The following is a 15,651-nucleotide window of genomic DNA, read 5'->3' on the forward strand; positions in this document are numbered from 1 at the left end:
TCAGCGTACTCAGGACAAATTGGACAACAACTTTCGTGGTTCAGTTTCTCCTTTTACCATTGGGAAAATAAAAAAATTGTTGCTAAAAGATAATTTTTGTGACTAAAAAGTTAAATGTTCATTTTTTCCTTCCATGTTGTTTCTGCTGCTGTGAAGCACCTGAAGGGTTAATAAACTTCTTGAATGTGGTTTTGAGTACCTTGAGGGGTGCAGTTTTTAGAATGGTGTCACTTTTGGGTATTTTCAGCCATATAGACCCCTCAAACTGACTTCAAATGTGAGGTGGTCCCTAAAAAAAATGGTTTTGTAAATTTCGTTGTAAAAATGACAAATCGCTGGTCAAATTTTAACCCTTATAACTTCCTAACAAAAAAAAATTTTGTTTCCAAAATTGTGCTGATGTAAAGTAAACATGTGGGAAATGTTATTTATTAACTATTTTGTGTCACATATCTCTCTGGTTTAACAGAATAAAAATTCAAAATGTGAAAATTGCGAAATTTTCAAAATTTTCGCCAAATTTCCGTGTTTATCACAAATAAATGCAGAATTTATTGACCTAAATTTACCACTAACATGAAGCCCAATATGTCACGAAAAAACAATCTCAGAACCGCTAGGATCCGTTGAAGCGTTCCTGAGTTATTACCTCATAAAGGGACACTGGTCAGAATTGCAAAAAACGGCAAGGTCTTTAAGGTCAAAATAGGCTGGGTCATGAAGGGGTTAATAAACAACATTTCCCACATGTCTGCTTTATATCAGCACAATTTTGGAAACATAATTTTTGTTTGTTAGGACGTTATAAGGGTTAAAAGTTGACCAGCAATTTCTCATTTTTGCAACAAAATTTGCAAAACCATTTTTTTACGGACCACCTCACACTTGAAGTGACTTTGAGGGGTCTATATGACAGAAAATGCCCAAAAGTGACACCATTCTAAAAACTGCACCCCTCAAGGTGCTCAAAACCACATTCAAAAAGTTTATTAACCCTTCAGGTGCTTCACAGGAATTTTTTGAATGTTTAAAAAAATTGAACATTTAACTTTTTTTTCACCAAATTTTTACTTCAGGTCCAATTTGTTTCATTTTACCAAGGGTAACAGGAGAAATTGGACCACAAAAGTCGTTGTACAATTTGTCCTGAGTACGCCGATACCCCATATGTGGGGGTAAACCACTGTTTGGGCACATGGCAGAGCTCGGAAGGGAAGGAGCGCCATTTGACTTTTCAATGCAAGATTTGCTGGAATTGAGATCGGAGCCCATGTCACGATTGGAGAGCCCCTGATGTGCCTAAACAGTGGAAACCCCCACAAGTGACACCATTTTGGAAAGTAGACCCCCTAAGGAACTAATCTAGATGTGTGGTGAGCACTTTGAACCTCCAAGTGCTTCACAGAAGTTTATAATGTAGAGCCGTAAAAAAAAATTTATTAATTTTCACAAAAAATGATCTTTTTGCCCCAAATTTTTTATTTTCCCAAGGGTAACAGGATAAATTGGACCCCAAAAGTTGTTCTGCATATATGGGGATAAACCACTGTTTGAGCGCATGGCAGAGCTCGGAAGGGAAGGAGTGCCATTTGACTTTTCAATGCAAAATTGGCTGGAATTGAGATCGGACGCCATGTCGCATTTGGAGAGCCCCTGACGTGCCTTAACAGTGGAAACCCCCCACAAGTGACCCCATTTTGGAAAGAAGACCCCCCTAAGGAACTTATCTAGATGTGTGGTGAGCACTTTTAACCCCCAATTGTTTCACTAAAGTTTAGAATGTAGCATTGTGAAAATTAAAAAATCATTTTTTCTTTCCACAAAATGATGTTTTAGCCCGCAATTTTTTTTTCCCAAGGGTAACAGGAGAAATTGGACCACAAATGTTATTGTCCAATTTGTCCTGAGTACGCTGATACCCCACATGTGGGGGAGAACCACCGTTTGAGTGCATGGCAGAGCTCGGAAGGGAAGGAGCACTGTTTGAAATGCAGACTTAGATGGAATGGACTGCAGGTGTCATGTTGCATTTGCAGAGCCCCTGATGTACCTAAACAGTAGAAACCCACCACAAGTGACCCCATATTGGAAACTAGACCCCCCAAGGAACTTATCTAGATGTGTTGTGAGAACTTTGAACCAACAAGTGTTTCACTACAGTTTATAACGCAGAGCCGTGAAAATAAAAAATATTTTTTTCCACGAAAATGATATTTTATCCCCTATGTTTTTATTTTCCCAAGGGTAACAGGACAAATTGGACCCCAAAAGTTGTTTTCCAACTTGTCCTGAGAACGCTGATACCCCATATGTTGGGGGGAACCACTGTTTGGGTGCACGGCAGAGCTCGGAAGGGAAGGAGCGCCATTTGAAATGCAGACTTAGATGGATTGGTCTGCAGGCGTCATGTTGCATTTGCAGAGCCCCTGATGTACCTAAACAGTAGAAACCCCCCACAAGTGACCCCATATTGGAAACTAGACCCCCCAAGGAACTTATCTAGATGTGTTGTGAGAGCTTTGAACCAACAAGTGTTTCACTACAGTTTATAACGCAGAGCCGTGAAAATAAAAAATATTTTTTTTTCCACGAAAATGATATTTTATCCCCTATGTTTTTATTTTCCCAAGGGTAACAGGACAAATTGGACCCCAAAAGTTGTTGCCCAACTTGTCCTGAGAACGCTGATACCCCATATGTTGGGGGGAACCACTGTTTGGGCACACAGGAGAACTCGGAAGGGAAGGAGCCCTGTTTTACTTTTTCAAAGCAGAATTGGCTGGAATTGAGATCAGAGGCCATGTCGCGTTTGGAGAGCCCCTGATGTGCCTAAACAGTGGAAACCCCACAATTATAACTGAAACCCTAGCCCTAACCCCAGCCCTAGCCCTAACCCCAGCCCTAACCCTAATCCCAACCCTAGCCCTAACCCTAGCCCTAATGGGAAAATGGAAATAAATACATTTTTTTACATTTTATTATTTTTCCCTAACTAAGGGGGTGATGAAGGGGGGTTTGATTTACTTTTATAGCGTTTTTTTGGCGGATTTTTATGATTGGCAGCCGTCACACACTAAAAGACGCTTTTTATTGCAAAAAATAGTTTTTGCATCACCACATTTTGAGAGCTATAATTTATCCATATTTTGGCCCACAGAGTCATATGAGGTCTTGTTTTTTGCGGGACGAGTTGACGTTTTTATTGGTAACATTTTCGGGCAGATGACATTTTTTGATCGCTTTTTATTCCGATTTTTGGGAGGCGGAATGAACAAAAACCAGCAATTCCTGAATTTCTTTTAGGGGGGGGCGTTTATACCGTTCCACGTGTGGTAAAATGGATAAAGCAGTTTTATTCTTCAGGTCAGTACGATTACAGCGATACCTCATTTATGTAATTTTTTTTTATGTTTTGGCGCTTTTACACAATAAAAACTATTTTATATAAAAAAATAATTGTTTTTGCATCGCATTATTCTGAGAGCTATAACTTTTTTATTTTTCTGCTGATGATGCTGTATGGCGGCTTTTTTTTTTGCGGGACAAGATGATGTTTTCAGCGGTACCATGGTTATTTATATCTGTCGTTTTGATCGCGTGTTATTCCACTTTTTGTTCGCCTGTATGATAATAAAGCAATGTTTTTTGCCTTTTTTTTTTTTTTTGCGGTGTTCACTGAAGGGGTTAACTAGTGGGATAGTTTTATAGAGCGGGTCGTTACGGACGCGGCGATACCAAATATGTGTACAATTATTTATTTATTTTTTTTTTACATAAATAAATGGATTTATTGGGAAATGTTTTTTTTTTTTTAATTTGGGGATTTTTTTTTTTTTTTTACACATTCTATTTTTTTTTTTTGAACTTTCTAACATTGTCCCAGGGTGGGACATCTCTGTATTAGATCAGATCGTTGATCTGACACTGTGCATAGCACACTGTCAGATCAACGATCTGACAGGCAGTTTAGCTGGCTTTCCAGCGCCTGCTCTTAGCAGGCGCCGGCTAGCCAGGTCACTTCATGACCCGGAAGGAGTCCGGCGGCCATCTTGGATCCGGGGACTCCTTCCGGGTCACCGGAGCAACGCGATCTCATTGCGTTGCTCCGGTGGGAGAGCGCAGGGAGCCCCCGTCCCTGCGCGATCCCCCTCTATGCCGCTGTCACTACTGACAGCGGCATCAGAGGGGTTAAATGCCCGCGATCGGCGATAGCGCCGATCGTGGGCATTGCTGCGGGGTGTCAGCTGTCATATACAGCTGACACCCGCACCCGATCACCGCGGCGCTCAGCGCGAGACCGCGGTGATCGGTGCGCCGTACTAGCACTGCTGCTGGCACAAATGCAGTGCCGGCAGCGCAGTACTAGTACGGCGCATGACGCGAAGGGGTTAAATGAAAGAGAAAAAATGGTAAAATGGAAAAAAAAATTGTCTAGCAAAAAAAAAAAAAATACGTGGAAACTAAAGTTAAAAACAATGGGCCTTTTTGAATTTACCTCTTAGTGTCCATCTTCTGGATTCTATCTTCTAAGCGTCAAAGTCCAAAACATCCCGAGTCATGAAAATGTTGTTCCAGATTCAGTTAGCGTATTAGAGTCTGCCATGTATTTGAATGGGAACAGTAAGGGTTAGCGCATGCGTTTTTTAGATGCCAGCATACCCGCTAAGTTTTGCTTCAAGAAAATGCAACATTGTTTATCCTGAAGCGGCCAATTTTTGTGAACGGCTTCTGAGTAGAAGATGCCTGAATAATGGACCGATCACTTCTTTTAAAGCCTTTCTGACATTTGCAGTAATAACACGTCCACGCGCCCTGGGCCTTATTGATGCGGGACGTATTAATACTGCATCGCGATCGTGCAGCACACTGGCAGCTGACACCGACACTAAATGCCAGGAGCGGGCCCACGCCGCTTCCAGCACTTTAACCCCCTAAATGCTGCAATCAAACATCATTGCAGCATTCCAGCGGGCCGGCAGAGGGATTACTTCTATAAAAAGAGAAAACCAGCGCACTACTTGTATATAATACAATATATTAGGGGTGCAACAAGTGGTCAAAAACTTGATGAGAAAAGAAAAGCGACCAAAGAGGACCACTAATACGATATGCACACCACTACTTAATGCATATAATTGTAAAAAGTAAACTTTATTGACGATACCCATTAAAAACAATTTAAAAAAAAACGCAATGAAAAATTCCACCCACACAGCTCCCGCAAATAAATGTGAGAATCCATAAAACACCTGGATACAATACACATGTGACATACCCCGGCTATAGAAAAATGGCAATTATAACCAAAACAGGTGGTCAAGGAGTAACATGAACATACCAAAAATAATTGCAAATAAACACCAAATTGCCTCGTAACGCTATACATTTACAGCAGCAGCGACTCTGTATTGGGGTATCAGGAGCAGTAATAAGGACACATACTGCAGCAGCGGCTCAGTATTGGGGTATCAGGTGCTGTATGATACAAATGGCAGCAGCAGCTCAGTATTGGGGTATCAGGTGCAGTAATAGGGGCACATACGGCAGCAGCTGCTCAGTATTGGGGTATCAGGTGCTGTAGGACACATATAGCAGCAGCAGCTCAGTATTGGGGTATCAGGGGCAGTAATAGGGACACATACGGCAGGAGCGGCTCAGTATTGGGGTATCAGGGGCAGTAATAGGGACACATAGGGCAGGATGATGGCTGGAATATGAGAAGTGAAACGTGTCTTTGTTGTATTCTCTGCAGCCGAGTCCTGGCTGGAAGAAGTTGTCATGTCGGTCTGGGCCAGATGGAAAAGACGGGAAAAGTAAGGACTCCATCATAAAGAATGTCAGCGGTAAGTCATCAGTAACTGTGCTGTGATCTATGTTCTGTAGGACTGGTATCTACCACTGACCATATGGCGGTAATATCCATATTGGTCATTATATACAGATTATCTTCAGTAATAGCGCGGTCATCTGCTGAGGTTCTCCTCCACTATTAGGGCGCGTCACGGAGTTGTAATCCAGGTTACCTGGTTAGGGGCCCACTCAGAAGCTTCGCCCTCCCTGAGCCAAAACCCTATCTACGCCTCTGATTCAGACCCTTTGCTCAGACACTCATATTTAAGTCACATGCTGTCCATTTCCTTGTGATCCTCCTTGAGATGGTTCTACTCCTTCATTGGAGTCGAGCTGTGTTTAATTAAACTGATAGGACTTGATTTGGAAAGGCACACACCTGCTATGACAGTGGCTCCATTGGGATTCAGTGGCCAAAATGAACTGTGGAGCTCACAAAATTCAGGATTCACGGCACCTGCTGGCCCTCTGAAAATGTCAAGCGAGGGCCGCATAATAACATGGTGGTGGATGTGGTGCTGGTGGCAGGTGAAGCCCAAAATTCAAATGGGCATGTTTTAGCTGGCATTGTAAAGTGATGGGGAATACAGGTGCTTCTCACAACTTAGAATATCATCAAAAAGTTAATTTATTTCAGTTGTTCAATAGAAAAAGTGAAACACTCACTCATATATAGAGTCATTACAAACAGAGTAATCTATATACAAAGTTGGCCATGTATATGGATACACCTACCATATTTTCCGGTGTATAAGACGACCCCCAACTTTTCCATATAAAATACAGAGTTTGGGATATACTCGCCGTATAAGACGGGGGTCATTTTATACACCGGGTGTCGTCTTATACGGCGTGTGCGGTCCGGATGGTTCCCAGGGTCTGGAGGAGAGGAGACTCTCCTTCAGGCCCTGGGATCCATATTCATGCAAAAAAAAAGAATAAAAATAAAAAATAGGGATATACTTACCTTCCGATGGCCCCCGGAGTTCTCCCGGCTCTCAGCGGTCACGTGCCGGTCGGCCGCGTGCACCGCTGAGAGCCGGGCGAACTTCGGGGGCCTTCGGAACGTAAGTATATCCCTATTTTTTATTTTTTTTTTTTTTTTTTTTTACATGAATATGGGTCCCAGGGCCTGAGGAAGGGTCTCCTCTCCTCCAGACCCTGGGAACCATCCAGGACCGCTCCTGCACACGCCATACCCGGCGTATAAGATGACCCCCAACTTTTGAGAAGATTTTCAGGGGTTAAAAAGTCGTCTTATACGCCGGAAAATACGGTAAATAAAATGGGAATGGTTGGTGATATCAACTTCCTGTTTGTGGCACATTAGTATATGGGAGTGGGAAACCTAATGTGCCACAAACAAGAAGTTGATATCACAAACCATTCCCATTTTATTTAGGTGTATCCATATAAATGTCCACCCTGTATATTGCTTGTGCACCTTTTTCTACCACACTTTTTCCTTCCACTCAACTTTCCATTAATATGCTTGGATACAGCACTCTGAACAGCCGGCTTCTTTAGCAATAACCTTTTGTGGCTTACCCTCATTGTGTAGTGTGTCAATGACTGCCTCCTGGACACCTGTCAAGTCGGCAGTCTTCCTTATGATAGTTGAGCGTACTGAAACAGACTAAGGCTATTTGCGCACTTTGTGGATTTGCTTGTGGAAATTTCTGCATCTCTTGGCAGAAAACACAGTGGAAATTCCGTGCGGAATTGATGTGTTTTTGGTGCAGATTTTCATGCGAATTTGTCAGCTAAATAAAGATATATTGACAAAAAAAAAAGTGTTGTAATTTCCATGTTCAACCTTTTAAGCCAGATACCCTCATTAATATTAAATAAAAGACACACAATTAAATAAAGACACACACCCACACAGTCAGTAGCCTATATAGGAGCATTAACATAATTAACCTACATATGCTGTAACAGAACAGCAACTGCTATTAGGCTACGTCCCCACGGTCAGTAATCAGCAGCACATGTCCACTGTGACCAAAGCACTGCTGGCTTTTGAACGCAGGTGTTCATTGAACCATGCGGAATCACCGCGTCCTATACATTGGACAGGTGATATTTATCTTGCGGAGATTTGAGCGTCTCCACAAGTTAAATAGACATGCTGCAATCTGGAAAGATGCGCCACATGTCCGTCTCCGCAGGTGCCAGTGCACGCATAGTGGATATGGGATTTCTTGAAATTCCATCCTCTGTGCTGTAACATCTGGCCGCTGCTGGTTGGATGCTGTGGATGTGTGCAGCGTCCAACCCGCAGCATTTACGGACTGTGGGAAGGAGCCAATAGCCATAAAGGTTCCCAGGCTATTAATATCAGCTCACATCTATTTGCTTAGCCTTTACTGCCTATTTTACGGGGTAAACCCCAGAAAAAAATTTACATGGGGTTGCCCTATAAAATCGAACCAACAAAGGCTAGGCAGCCATGGATATGGGCACCCCCTAGGCTAAAAACATCCGCTCTCGCCACCCCAGGAAAGGCACATCTTTAAGATGCGCCAATTCTGGCATTTAGCCTTGCTCTTCCCACTTGCTTTGTAGTGGTGGCAAGTGGGGTTCATATTTGTGGGGTTGATGTCACCTTTGAGTTCACCGGAGTTCAATAGCTCTGGTGCTCTCATGGCACTGCTGCGTTTGAAAGTTCTCACACAGCAGTAGTGCCCTAAGTGACAGCATCGGAGCTGATCAGCTGATACACTGCGAGAGATATTACCTCCTGTCAGTGTATTGCCGGAGACCGGTTAGAATGGTCACATCTTCCGCTGTGACTGTTCTACACTTAAGATCGCCATGGGACACTCGGATTACCTGGACTACAGTGGACAGGGATTATATTTTGGTTTATTATTTTACATTATTTCTAGGAGACTAGTGCATCGGGGATTTGGTGTGAGGTGAGTATAATGGGATTTATTTTTATGTGAATATGTATGCAATTTTACTTTTTTTTTTTTTAAAACTGTGAGCACAGGTGCCGGCAGATGATAAAACCCTCCCATCAGCGGTACCTGGTGTCACTGTTACCAGTGACAGCAGACATAGCCGGATCGGAGCAGTAGTCTCATCGGCCCACGCCTGCTTTTTTTACTGCAGGTCATCGCTGCGGGTCACAGTCAGCTGCGGAATCACGCTGACATCTGCCAGCATGATTCCGCAGCGCTGTGACCGACAGTACCAGCAGTAGCGTTACCACAGACATCCACACACAGACACCCGCAGACAGACACGCACATATTCTCCGCTCACACACTCTTCCTCCTTCTGACATCATTTCCTTTTCTGCAGCATTTTTGCCAGCACATCAGCAGCGAATTCGCAAACCTTTTTACACTTGCGGTTTTGCTGCTTATTTGACTGACTCAATGGAATCAATGGGTGCAGATCCGCAAAAAGAATTGACATGCTGCGGAAAATAAAACACTGAGAATAAAGACGGAAATTTCCGCAGCATATGCACAACAATTCAGGAATGCCATTAACATTGCTTTAATAATCCAGTGCAGATTTATAACATTTCCTTTCGGAAAAAACACTGCGGAAACGCAACAAATCCACAACGTGTGCACATAGCTTTAGGGACCTTTTTAAACGTCTTTGCAGGAGTTTCTGAACATACATTTCAGTAGGCCAACATTTTGGATTTTAAAATCATTTTTCAAGCTGGTGTTATAAAGTATTCTAATTTACTGAGATAATGACTTTTGGGTTTTCATTGGCTGTAAGCCATAATCATCAACATTAACAGAAATAAACACTTGAAATAGATCACTCTGTTTGTAATGACTCTATATAATATGAGTTTCACTGTATTGAAGAACTGAAATAAATTAACTTTTTGATGATATTCTAGTTTTGTGAGAAGCAGCTGTATGTAGCTAGCTAACAATTTGGAATAATGGGGGACCGCCTAAATGTAGGAGTGAGAGCCCTCACAAATGTTAAAGGAAAAGCAAAGCCAAAACGCTCTGTGTGAACATATGCTAAAGGAGAGGTATATATTTTTTGTTTTGTGTTATATACATGTAATTATGAAGGAAAAAATGTTTAGCATTTTTCCATTTAAACATTATTTTAGGTTTGGTAGGTCTTTTATAAATCTGTAAAGCCGATGCAATAGTCTGACATTATTCCCAGATACCATATGTGAGTCAGAAAGGCATCTTCTCCATGCTGTTCCCATTTAGTTTTACCACTTTCCCATCCATTTCTGCTTTTTTCTCCATCCCCTAGACCTGTTTATTTGGTCTAGCAGAAAAATATTCGGCTTACCCATTAACTTGCACTGGATTTATTATTCGGTGCAAATACATGGATATTAGAAATGTATTCGTGCCAATTTTCACAAATCCGAATATTTCACTATTCGCTCATCGCCAATAAACATCAAAATTGTAACATTTGTGGATACTAAAGTCTATTCAGTGCTCTGCACAAATGTGATTGTACAGAACTGTTCCCTTTTCTACCAGAGTCCTCACATCGATATGCCGCAACCTCGTTGATAGGTCAATCTCATGCAGAGGGAGAACCATGTGCTTCCTTGGACATAGATATCCTAAACTTTACAAGCAAATACCTCCGCTACTGAGAGAAATTAAATAAAACCCATGTTTTACTCAGCTATGGTCCCAGAATGTGGTTAATTAACATGCTAAAATTGGTGAAAGCTCTTCTAAGTAGCAAGAGGAACATGCATCAACAAAATATTTTGAGAGTGTAGGGTAAGCAGCGCTTTCATGTGGTGGAGGACCTGGAAGTAGATTACTGCACAGGCGTGGGGTGAGGTGGGCACAGCAGAGGCTTTGGCATACACAAAAGGAGGATTAGGAGAGATTTTCCTCTCCTCTGCAGGAACATGAGAATTTTTTTTAACTTCCAGGTTTGCTAAATAGCTGAAAGCATCTAGTGTTTGAGATTCTGTGCCCTCTTTTGTTACTGCAGCATCCTTCATTTTGTTTAGATGCTACAAAAAAATGTTCCCGCCAAATAAGTATTTTTGGACCTCAAATCTGTAAAACCAGGAACTGAGCCATGAAGCTCACAATATTGCCTACTCCAGAAAAGAAACAGAGGCATGCAGCCTCCAATGATAAACCCCGCTAAAAGGAGGCTCTTGGGCCAAGCTTTCTACACCAAAGACTAGTGGAATTAGTGTCTATATAAAGTTGATAGACTCTGAAAATATATCATTGGGTACAGTAGTTCAATGCAGGATGGATGTACTGTAAGCTTTTTTATAAGCATTTGGGACTTTTAATTGAGATGAATCTGTGCTGCACTTTATGTACATGCTCAGAAGTGAAGCAGTGCTGTGGAGTTGGAAGTCAGGGAAATTGTAAGCCAATCCCCCAGACTTCTCAGCCCTGCCAAATACATGGTGAAAGCAGGACACCTAATAATATATATAGCGCCAACATGTTCTGCAGCACTTTATAACCCCTTTCTGACGTCGGATGTAATATTCCGTCCATGTCACCTAGGCCTATTTGACCATGGACGGAATTTTACATCTTTTTTTAATGCGACACAAGTCGCGGTGATCGCATTAAAATTCTGGCACCATCTTATCTCTAGATAGACTGTCATCATCCTGAGGGTTGTCGCCACCCTCCCGCAACCACAATCGCTGTGATTGGCTGTTCAATTCTGGACAGCCAATATCAGCATTTCTCAGTGTTTCAGGCAATCAGATTGCCTGAAACGCTGATGTCCCAGCCTATGATCAGTACTCCAAGAGCAACGATCATAGGCTGCTGACTGGCAGATCCAGGCATCGCTGAACCCAGGCAACGCCAGTGTCACCAGGGCCAGCTTTGATTGGTGCGATCGATGTCATCATTGATTGCACCAATGACAGGACACAGCAGTGGTATGACCGCTGTTACGGCTACGACCGCAGACGCGGTCGAGCCGACGCCTGACCATGACGACATGGGCAAGCGTCCCAAATAGGAACGCAATGTGGACCCACTGGACCACATAGAGTAACCTGGAGCTACCCAGACTAGGGTAGGGTAGCTGAGCATGTGAACAAGATGGCGCGATGCAGAACTAGATTATACCGCACAACTTCAGGTAGGAAGAAACAGCGTTTACTCAAACGAAAGCACAGTACATAACAAAACATAATGATATCAGGATCCCGATTCCACACGTCAAGGAAGGGTACACATCTCAGGATAGCAGACAAAGGCAGGCTGACATCACGGGTTGATGCAGTCCCGGGTTATCTGGCACGAGCATCAGTCACCAACCTCGGTCAGACGTCAGACGATGGCAGGAGTCATCACGGGTTGATGCAGTCCAGGATCATCTGGCACGGGCATACTAGGACAGCCTCTCTCTCAGCCCTCAGGCGTAGCACAGGCTCAGCAGGAGAACTGACATCGATCCCGGAAGGACGTCGTCACTGGGTGGACCCCGGGGAACATCAGGTCACAGGCTAGATATCAGGACATCGGAGACAGGCTGGACATCAGGAGACAGGCTGGACACCTTGGACAGACGTCAGTAGGAGTCCTCACGGGTTGATGTAGTCCAGGGTCATCTGACACGGGCATACTAGGACAGCCTCTCAGGCGTAGCACAGGCTCAGCAGGAGAACATCAGACACAGATCCCAGAAGGACATCATCACAGGGTGGACCCTGGAGAACCAGTAGAACATCGGGTCACAGGCAAGACATCGGATACAGGCAGGACATCAGAACATCGGGAATACCGGATAGACATCTGGGACACTGGTGTGGCAGCCCAGGCATCAACATCAGACACAAGAAGGACATCTGGACACAGGCAGGGCATCTGGACATCAGGAATACTGGATAGACATCTGGGACACGGCGAGGCAGCTCAGATCATCGGCTGAAGCACGGATGGCAGAGAACCAGGCAGCGGCAGTCAGGCTCCGGGCATCAGACCTAGGAAGGAAATCAAGCGTGATGGTGCAAGCACCGCTGAACTAGACCTGGGCCAGACGGGGTTAACACCGCATAGCAGACTGAGCTCAGTATAGTAAAAGCTCAGTAAGAACACCAGACTCCATCTTTGAAAGATGAGCCCAGGGCTTACACAGTCACTAAGTATGGGGTGACAGACCCAAAAGGACTTCAAGAGCATAAGGCTGCCGTCACACTAGCAGTATTTGGTCAGTATTTTACATCAGTATTTGTAAGCCAAAACCAGGAGTGGAACAATTAGAGGAAAAGTATAATAGAAACATATGCACCACTTCTGCATTTATCACCCACTCCTGGTTTTGGCTTACAAATACTGATGTAAAATACTGACCAAATAGTGCTAGTGTGACGGCAGCCTAACAGTTCAGACAGGATCGGGTACTGGATATGCAGCCTCCAGGATAGGCGGATCTGGGTATTCTGCCCCCATAACAGGCAGAAAAACAATACACTCACGGATCTGGGTACTCTGCCCCAGAACAGGTGGAAGACAAGCATTAGCTCTCCCAGAACAGACTGCAGACAGAACGGGAGCTAGATACCTAACATACAAGGCAAGACTCAGAAAAACAAAGCAATGCTCTGGCACCACCCAACAGGAAAGAGGGAGTTTATATAGGAGCTGCCCCTCAGCAATAGGCTGAGGGAGCAACACAGGTGCACATTCAAACCCTAATAAAAGCAGGGTAGGTGTGGCCGCGCGCACCCTAAGCACAAACAGAAACCATTACAGCACAGTCAGCACAGGAACTGTGGCTTAGGGCACCTGGCAGCAACTGCTAGCCTGAACACAAAGTCATGCACCAGCTGCAGAGGACCTCGCAACCCGCGGATAGCTTCCACAGCGGCAGCCAGGGACCGCACATGCGAGTGGTCATGCAGCAGGGCAAAGACATCACAGCACATGTACAGTTACGCAGCCCCACAAGGAACTGAGCAGCATCCATACAGGTAACAGACTACAGTATCCCTGCAAGTTAGGGGAAGGGGAGCAAGGGATAAGCAGAGACATGCAGAGTAACGCCGAAGAAACAAGGTATAAACCCACCAGCGTTTCAACCGCTTTGTGACCGCGCTGCAGGTCCTCACAGTAGCTGAGGATTTCATCCTACAGAATCTGCACTGTGCTGAGCCTTGTGGTGCCACAGAAGCCTGTAACACCACAGTCCCTGCTGAAGAAAGAAGACAAAACAGAAGACAACAAGTGTAAGTGTTTTTATCCCTGCCCAATCACTCCTCATCTACCACAATCCCTCTCTTCCCCCGTCCCTCTCCTTTTACCCCCTCCACCCCCTTTGCGCCACCTCCGTGTGCACATCCAGCAGCCGCCGAGCATTGATTGGTGACACAGTTCACCGATCAGCACATGTGCCTGCTGTTTTCAACTTTTTTTCACCGCCCCTTTGCACACATTCAGCAGTTGCCAAGCTTTGATTAGTGATGCAGTTCACTCATCAGAGCTCGTGCCTGCTGTTTTAGACACTTTTCTTTTTCGCCACCTCCGTGCGCACATTTAGCAGCCGCCGAACTTTAATTAGTGACACAGTTCACTCATCAGAGCTCGTGCCTGCTGTTTTACACTTTTCTTTTCACTGACTTTTTTTCCCCCTGGTTGCTGATTTTTTTCTTTTAGCTTTTTTTCAAATATAAAAGTTTACACCAAGCACCATCTCACACATACACACAAACAACTAAGTAAAGTACTGACACAATCACCACATACATAAATAAAAAGTTGTCCCGCTCATCCCAAAAGTGCTATTCAGTGGAAGAGGCATATGCTTTCCTTGCCTCCAACACTGATAGCAAGGGAGAGGATCCCAAATTTATTATTCAGATTCGTCCTCTTTCTCATCTTCCTCCTCAGGTGCTGCTGATCAGCCACGCAGACGTCCCAGGACAGAAGATGAACCAGCGGCACCTATTACTGACCTCGTATGGACCTCGTCCCCTGAAAATTATGAGCCACCGATTCCTGATTTTGTGACACAATCATGAATCAAGATTGACAACACCAGCCTCACAGAACTAGACTTTTTCTCTGAGGATTTTGTAAATCTCATGGTGGGCCAAACTAATTTGTACTCTCATCAATTTTTGACACAAAACCACGATTCATCGTATTCTATCTGGTCTCCTGTAGACGCAGTTGAAATTATGCAGTTTTGTGGCCTGTTCATTCACATGGGGATCCTGGAGAAGCAAGAACTTCTGCAATATTGGAGTGTTGATGTTTTATATAACACTTCAGTGTTCCGAATGGTCATGGCCCGGACACGTTTTGAGGCCATCCACAAATTACTGCATTATAACGATAATGCACGGTGTCCTCCCCGAGATGACCGCCAATTTTGACAGTCTGCTCAAAGTTCGGCCGGTCATCGAACACTTCAGCAAAATGTTTTCTGAAGTGTACGTGCCCCAAAGGGACATCTGCATGGATGAATCCCAAATTCATTTCATGGGGTGGCTCAAATTCCATCAGTACCTGCCCAGTAAGAGGGCCAGGTACGGAATTAAACTATAAGCTGTGCGAGAGTACCTCAGGGTACACCCACAGGTTTAGTTTATGAAGGGATGGACACCCAAATTGAACCCCCTGAATGCCCCTTGACCTGGGAGTGGGAAAATTGCGTGGGACTTGGTACATACACTGCTGGATAAAGGTTATCACTTCTACGTGGATAACTTTTATACCAGCATACCACTCTTCAAATCCCTCTCTGCGCCAGGTACCGCAGTCTGCGGTATTGTCCACAGTAAATCAGAGAAGCCTCCCAAAAACGCTAATTGGGCAGATGCTCAGAAAGGGTGAC

This window comes from Ranitomeya imitator, chromosome 1 (genome assembly GCF_032444005.1).
Source record: "Ranitomeya imitator isolate aRanImi1 chromosome 1, aRanImi1.pri, whole genome shotgun sequence".
Lineage (NCBI taxonomy): Eukaryota > Metazoa > Chordata > Amphibia > Anura > Dendrobatidae > Ranitomeya > Ranitomeya imitator.